The sequence below is a fragment of the Natator depressus genome, chromosome 4, assembly GCF_965152275.1.
Source record: "Natator depressus isolate rNatDep1 chromosome 4, rNatDep2.hap1, whole genome shotgun sequence".
NCBI classification, from domain to species: domain Eukaryota; kingdom Metazoa; phylum Chordata; order Testudines; family Cheloniidae; genus Natator; species Natator depressus.
The window spans coordinates 97,082,136-97,090,660 of record NC_134237.1 but is presented as its reverse complement, the minus strand read 5'-3'; positions in this window follow the sequence as shown (position 1 = coordinate 97,090,660).

Genomic DNA, 8,525 nt, shown 5'->3' with positions numbered 1-8,525 from the left:
TAAAATTCTGTGAAATTCTGCAAATTTTATTGATCAATAAATAAATGTGGAGGCTCCAGCACTGAAGAGGGGAGCACAGGCTACTGACTGCACAGAGGTGGTAGATCACCTCCAGCCCCTGCCCTAGGACATGGACTTGGCCACGAGGCTGCACCCTACCCTGACACAGTGCAAGGGCCAGACCTGCCCCAGAAACACCCTGGGGCCCTGCCTCTCCATGCCAAGCACACTAGATGTAGACAAGCAGGCTCAGCCCAGCAGGATCCAAGTGTGGAGGGGCTTAGTGTGGGGAGATCCAGGTGTGGGGTGATAGGGTTCTGTGTGGGGCAGTCTGGGTGCAGACAGCTTGGTGGGGGGGCGGTCTGGGTATGGGGGGATCTGGATGAACAAGACTCATGCGGGGTGGTTCTGGGTGCAGAAGCAATGGAACGCTGCAGGAGGGGTCCAGGTGAAGGTGGTTGGGGCTCAGTGGAGGGGGTTGTCTGGGGTGCTGGCTTGATGGGGCTTAGTGGGATGAGGGTCTAGGTGTGGGGACCTAGTCAGGGTGGTCCAGGTGCATGTGGGTAGGGCCTATTGGGGGAGGGTTAAAGTGCGGGGGGGGGTCTGGATGTAAGGAGGAGGGGCGTGGCCAGGGTGTCTGGGTGCAGAGGGGCTCCAGATGCAGAGGGTGAGGCTTGTTGGGCTGTGGGTTTGGGTTCAGGGGGCTCAGTGTCTGGGTGGGTCTGGATGCACAGGGGTTGGGCAGATGGGGGAGCAGCTCCCTGTACAGTGACCCCTCACCCCACGGCTGAGGAGTGATGGGGGCAGGAAGGAGGGGGTGTGTGGAGCTTCCTGCAGCCAGAGGGGTTTCTGGGGTGGGTCTGACCCTGTCCTGGATGCTCCTTGCGGGGGAAGAGGAAGTCTCATCCTCCCCAGCCCTGCCAGGAATAGCAGCTAAGCCTGGCACAGGATAGGAGCCACTGGCTGGGGTGTCCCCAGCCCTTCCCCCCCACTGATTTACCTCTCTGCTGGCAGTTCCAGATGCCCAAAACAACGTACCCATGCTGCTGGGCAGCAGTGTATGACCGTTTTTGCAGCTTCCCTTTGCTTCCCTATCAGAAAGTCATTTTTCTGCAGAGAAGCAAAGAAATCTGTAGGAGACATGAATTCTGTGCACACACAGTGGCACAGAATTCCCCCAGGAGTAAAAATTAGTAATGGTTAGGTCCCCGCTTCTCAGCTAATTAGTATAAAAGGTTGCATGTTTTTATATGAGAACGTCATAACTTTTCTGTTCCATGGCCTTCCCTGCGTGATCTGTCCTTGATTTATTGCATTAGATGGTGTGGTGTTAAGTTAGTAGGATTTAAAAACTGATCATCCAAGAAATGAAGTGATTTTCATTAGTAGGCAATAAAATGCAACAACTAAAGATCCTATCTTTTTCAGAGTTAGTTATGTAAATAGCGTTTTTAATCTGCATGAAAATTCATTGCTGTAGCTTTTGGCTAATTGTTACAAGAGGTGTGTTCACTCAAACGATAGTATTTGATATAAACACCAGAAATAAAAAAAGGACTTAGCTATAAGGCTATCATCCAGCTGTGAAAAAAGGGACATTACAGAATAACTATTCAACTGTTTCTACCCCACATAGTCTGAGAAATGATGCTGCTGGAAAGTGTTTTCAATGTTATTTCATGTTTAAAGTATTTTATGAAATCACTGGTGGGTGGTTCTGAAGGTTTAAAATATCTGTTTTTCATGCTCTCACTCAACCGTTTCTGATACACATCTTTTATAACTTGAATCTCTACCATGAACTCTGCTAATACATTGTTTGTAACAAAGTTTACTCAGGCCTGCTTCTTAAATGGAGAGGCTTTGTACTTCAGAATTTCTTCAGCCACTCTACTTTAGGAAAAGCCTCCCCTCCATACTTGTTCAGGTTTTCTGTATATACACCAGACTATAAAGGCATCATACACATTTCACTTGAGGTCAATAAACTGGGACTCTTGTTTTGTTAGCTATACAGTACAGGCAAGTTTAATATAACTCTATACATCAATAACAGTTGTTCATTGACTGCAACAGAATTACTCTGGCATAACAGATCAGAATCTATAACTTATACCTCGCTTAAAGAGCGCTCACATTTAACAGGCTCAAAAACCACTATACCACAATTTCAAGAGGTCTTCCTTATGGTTAAATGTTTTCAAACTTTTTTAAATTTTGATTCTATACCAGTTTTCTGTGTACCATTAAAATCCTAGCCTGAAGGCTAACAGGCTTGTTAGATTCAGAGGGTCAGAATTTCCTCTCACTTACAAAAACAACAAGGCGTCCGGTGGCACCTTAAAGACTAACAGATTTATTTGGGCATAAGTTTTTGTGGGTAAAAAAACCCACTTCTTCATATGCATGAAGTGAAAATTACAGATGCAGGCATTATTATACTGACACACGAACAGAAGGGAGTTACCTCACAAGTGGAGAACCAGTGTTGACAGGGCCAATTCAGTCAGGGTGGATGTAGTCTACTCCCAATAATTGATGAAGACGTGTCAATTCCAGGAGAGGGAAAGTTGCTTTTGTAGTGATCCAGCCACTTCCAGTCCCTATTCAATCCCAAATTAATGGTGTTAAATTTGTAAATGAATTTTAGTTCTGCAGTTTCTTTGAAGTCTGTTTCTGAAGTTTTATGTTCAAGTATGGCTACTTTTAAATCTGTTATAGAACGTCCAGGAAGACTGAAGTGTTCTCCTACTGGCTTTTGTATGTTACCATTCCTGATGTCTGATTTGTGTCCATTTATTCTTTTACGTAGAGACTGTCCAGTTTGGCCAATGTACATGGCAGAGGGGCATTGCTGGCACATGATGGCATACATCACATTAGTAGATGTGCAGGTAAATGAGTCCCTGATGGTGTGGTTGATGTGGTTGGGTCCTCTCTGATGGTGTCGCTAGAATAGATATGGGGACAAGTAGGCAACAAGGTTTGTTACAGGGATTGGTTCCTGGGTTAGTGTTTCTGTGGTGTGGTGTATTGCTGGTGAGTATTTGCTTCAGGTTGGGGGGCTGTCTGTAAGCGAGGACTGGCCTGCCTCCTAAGGTCTGTGAGAGTAAGGGATTGTTTTCCTGGTAGGTTGTCGATCGTTGATGATGTGCTGGAGAGGTTTTAGCTGGGGGCTGTATGTGATGGCCAGTGGTGTTCTGTTATTTTCTTTGTTGGGCCTGTCCTGTAGTAGGTGACTTCTGGGTACCCGTCTTGCTCTGTCAGTCTGTTTCCTCAGTTCCCCAGGTGGGCATTGTAGTTTTAAGAATTCTTGATAAAGATCGTGTAGATGTTTGTCTCTGTCTGAGGGATTGGAGCAAATTCGGTTGTATCTTAGGGCTTGGCTGTAAACAATGGATCGTGTGATGTGTCCTGGTTGGAAGCTGGAGGCATGTAGGTAAGTATAGCGGTCAGTAGGTTTCTGGTATAGGGTGGTGTTTATGTGACAATCACTTATTTGCACTGTACTGTCCAGGAAGTGAATCTCTTGTGTGGACTGGTCCAGGCTGAAATTGATGGTGGGGTGGAAATTGTTGAAATCCAGGTGGAATTCTTCAAGGGCAACTCTCCACCGCCACATTCTACAGGCCATTACCCTCTGATTCCACTGAGGAGTACCAAAAGAAACTACACCATCTGCTCAAGAAACTCCCTGCTATAGCACAGGAACAAATCTACACGGACACACCCCCAGAGCCCTGACCAGGGCTATTCTGTCTGCTACCTAAGATCCATAAACTTGGAAACCCTGGACACCCCATCATCTCAGGTATTGGGACTCTTACAGCAGGATTATCTGGCTATTTGGACTCTCTCCTCACACCCTACGCTACCAGCACTCCTAGCTATCTTCGAGACACCACCGACTTCCTGAGGAAACTACAATGCATTGGTGCTCTTCCTGAAAACACCGTCTTGGCCACCATGGATGTAGAAGCTCTTCACACCAATATTCCATGAGGATGGACTACAAGCTGTCAAGAACAGTATGATGAGGCCACAGACCACCTGGTGGCTGAGCTTTGTGCCTTTGTCCTCACCCAAAACCATTTCAGATTTGGGGACAACTTATACCTTCAAGCCAGCGGCACTGCTATGCGTACCTGCATGGCCCCACAGTATGCCAACATTTTTATGGCTGACTTAGAACAACGCTTCCTCAGCTCTTGTCCCCTAGTGCCCCTCCTCTAGTTGCGCTACATTGATGACATCTTCATCATATGGACCCACAGGAAGGAGGCCCTTGAGTCGCAAGATGAGATCCCAGTTAAGCTGATACACCCTGGAAATGACATTGGACGTTGGACTATAACCTATGAACTAAATTCAGAAGGAACTCTTTGCAACTATAAAGTACACCATCTCTGCTATGTATCTGAACCACAAGAATTAAACTCCTGTCTGTATGTATATTGATCTTTTAACCATACTCTCTTCCTTTTCTTTTTAAATAAATTTTAGTTTGGTTAATAAGAATTGGATGTCACGTGTATTTGGGTAAGGTCTGGTATATTCATTAACCTGGGAGGTAATGTGTCTGATCCTTTGGGATTGGTAGAACCTTTTCTTTTATATGATGAAATAAGATTTTCAGAAATCATCATATTTGACTTGGCTACCTGGATGGAGACCTGAGGCTGAGTTACTTTAAGGGAACTGTGTTATTGGTTATTGGGCAACCAGTGAAGCTGGCATAAAGAAGCTGCTTTATGCTGGCTTGGTAAATTTAAGTATTGAAAATATCCACCAGCTTTGGGCATTTGTGCCTCATTCTTTGCAGTTCACCCTAATTGAGTGACGACAGCTGGCCCCCACTGGGACCCTGGTCACAACTGGCTATGCACTATGCTTAAATTTTGTTGTTTTCAGTGAGTTTGTGAATCAAGATGTTTTCAAAATTGTAAAAGGCACTTGTATTCAGTCTTTTAAGAATTCATCCCTGGGAACTGTGGGGTGAGGGCGGGGGAATTAATGGATTTTTGACATCACGGCCAGAAGCCAGAAATTTTGCTGAATATTTTTTAAAAAGCCATCGTTGGACCAAGTCTGAGTAGTTTCAGCCCAAACAGAAAAAATAAGAGTTATGAAAAGGATGAAAACAAGATTTCAGAAAAAAATGGCCCTTTCAATTTTTAAAACTGTTTCTAAAATATCTTAAAAGCACTGTGAGATTGTAAGCTCTTTGGGCAGAGACTGTCCCTTGCTTGTATGTACAAAATCTGGCCTGTTGTGATAAATGAGTCAACAAATTTACCCAAATTGTGACCTCAACTATAAAATGCATATAAAAGTTCATAAGATGTTAGAATAATCTATAATAGCAAATGTTGAAGAGAAAAACTACAAAAGGGAGAAATAATAACTAAATTAGTCTAAACAGAAAGGCCAGGTTGATATGATTCCCAGACTGTGCTGAAATTATGCTTATTAAAAAACAGGAGACATGGAGCCCAAAGTTAATGACTTAAAATTGATATTTTGGATATTAGACCTAATTGTGGACCTGTCCAGCCCTCCAGCTAGGGAGTAGGTTGGAGCACGGGGGCTTGCAAGCCCCCACTTCCCAGTAGAAGTGCTGTACAGGTGCAATGGGGCAAGCCCCCGACCCTGCTCCCCAGCGGGAGTGCTGGGCAGAGCAGGGCAAGCCCTAAGCACTGTGGGGGTGGGGGCACACATTTTTACAGGGTCCCCAGTTTTTCCAGGGGCCCTAGCCAGAGTGTCTTTCAGCCCCCGCCCCCTCTCCCCCCCCCCCCCGCCCAGGGGCTGGAGGGTGGGGAGAGGTGGCCCTGATCACTCCTACCCTCATCCTCCTGTCATTGCCCACCCACCCTAAGTTGGGGCCCTCCTCTGTGTCCCATCCTGGCTACGCTCCTGCTGTATAGACTGGGCCAGAGAGAGAGTGAGGACCCAGATGACATTGCCACTCATACCGGCTCCAGCTGAATCCCAACCACCATGTGAGAGAAAACGGGATTGGACAAAAGCAGCAACTCCAGCCTCTCTCAATTAACGTCTGTTTTCCCCAAAAGAACAGTTATTACCATTATCTAACAGTGTCAAATAAGGGTTTTTTCCCTTCTAAAAACTCCACAGCTAAAGGGAAAGGGAAGAAAGAATGTTGTTAAAATGAAAGCCTTAATTCTTAACAGTTATAGTGTGTGAAAGATTTTTTCCTTCTTTTCTGTATCTTTAATAAAAAAAAATTAATGGATTTTTAATAGTGTGTTTACCATGGTAGTAAGCAGGCTGAGGTATCTGTATACCAAACTCTGAACTTTTTGTAACACTGTTTCATGTTGTACAGTGACCAAGTTATATTAACACCTTGGGTCCTATTTTCCATCTAAATTCATAGGACAGGCCCCCTATCACCACACTCTTTGAGCACCTCAAACATATAAATTTTTTTGTCCTCACAAAACCGCTGTAAAATGAGGGTACCTTACAGTTGGACAATTGAGACATTAAGGCCCCAATCCTAAAGTTAAGCACATGTACATATACTTGCAGAAGAGGCCTATATAACTTGCCTAGGGTCCAAGAAGTCCATGACAGAATGAGGAACTGACCCCCTGTCTCCTGAAGTCAACTCCAGTCCTTCCTCTAATGGGGCCCTGATAGGGCATCTGAGGGTTATCAGTAATTCAGAATGTAAGAGGATGACGACGAGCAATTCCTAACATTCTGAAATAGAGACTACAGTAGCACCTTGCTGACCTGCAGGCTTTATAGCTCATACAGAAACAAAACTGGTCTCTCCCCAGCTCTAATATTTAAAAAGGACAGTGGGGGAGAGGACAAAAAAACAAAATCAGATGTCTGTCAAAACAAACAAACAAAAAACTATTGCTACAGTAATACCCATGATTACTAGAGCAAAGATTAGAGAATGTAGTATTTTAAAGTTTACTTTGTGCATCTGAAAGCACTGTCAGTAGAGCTGGACAGAATGAGGGAAAATTCATGGAATTTTTCCAATTAAGTTTCACTCTCAGCAACATTTTATTTATCCATTGCGTCACTTGGGCCCGGATCCTTAGAACTAATTAGGTACCTAACTCCCATTGCAATCACTTGAGCATCCTGGCCTTGATTCTGCAGTGTCTCCTGTCTGTGTGGGTCATTCATACAGAAAAGTGAGGCGAGAAATAATTTTTAAAAAGGAAGTATGAGCGGAAGATTCAAGCAGGAATGTATCAAACTACTTTTAAACTTTTTTTTGGTCTAGATCTCAAGTTGACACTGACTCTTTAATAGCAGATGCTGTGATTCTCTTTCTACCAGAGCATCATTACAGAATGTACATTAATTAGCCTGTAAAGTATAAATTAAAAACAAACCTGCAGCTGGCAGATCCAGCTGCAGATGATTTCAACAGGAGTCTGTCCATTGACTGTAACAGGAGTTGAATTGGGTCCTAACTAAACAGAGATACTGCATCACAAAGTGGACTGTGGTCTTTAAAGAAAAAAAGTGTACTTACAGGAGTCCACGATAGTGAACCCCTTTCATTATGGTGAATTAAGGAGGTTCTCCTTTACACACAATTAATGCTCCAGCTGTTCTCCATTATTAATAAGTGTCTTCAAGTTTGTGAGGAAACATAGGTTAATGCAAAGGTCTCCAATACTCCTAAAAGTAATCAAATAATCCACCACATTCTCTTGCGTTATTTTAAAATTTACTCCAGATTTCAGTTGTTTAGTAGGGTTATAGAACCCATATAAAATGTAACTACTTCAATTCCAGCAGGAGGATCAGTGACTTAGAAATCAGTTTGAGTACACAACAAAACAGAAAGAGAGTGATGTGTTATATTCTATAATAGGATAAAGTCAGTCATTAGTGCCCTTAATTCTGTACTCTTTCACAGCTGCACTTACGCCAAGCATCCTTGCTGTACAGCTTGTTCAGCAGCCCGGTTGCAGAACTAGTATCTCCCCCCAGAATGGGCTTGTTGCTCACTTGCAACATTCCTGGATGTAGAACAGCTGGCACTGGACTTGTTTTGACTGACCCCATAGGAAGACTTGAAATCATAACCATAGCTTGTGTCCCACAGAAAGTTTTTGTCTGAGGGCTACATCCACAAAGGCGACTTAAAACATTAGGCATTGCAATGCTGAGACTTGTGCCCTGCCACCGACTGGAGTCCAGAGCTCCAGAACAGGCACCCACGCTCCCTGTACAATGCATGGGGAGAGTCACGTACCCAACAATGGGATCCACGAAAGCCAGTGAGGAGCCACTCAAACTGAGCCGATAATAAATGCCAAGGAGACAGGTAGGCCCTGAACACCTCCCCTCATTCAAAGGCGGTAAGGCACCTAAATCCAGGCTGGAGGGAGGCAACCTCCTTCAGCTCAGAAGTGCCTTTTTTGGGGGGGGTGGGGATGTTATTGGAACAGGGACTTGAGTCGTCACATCACCTGCATTATGTACAGACCCTGATCCAGTAGGCAGCTTGTGAGCACCCCTACTGG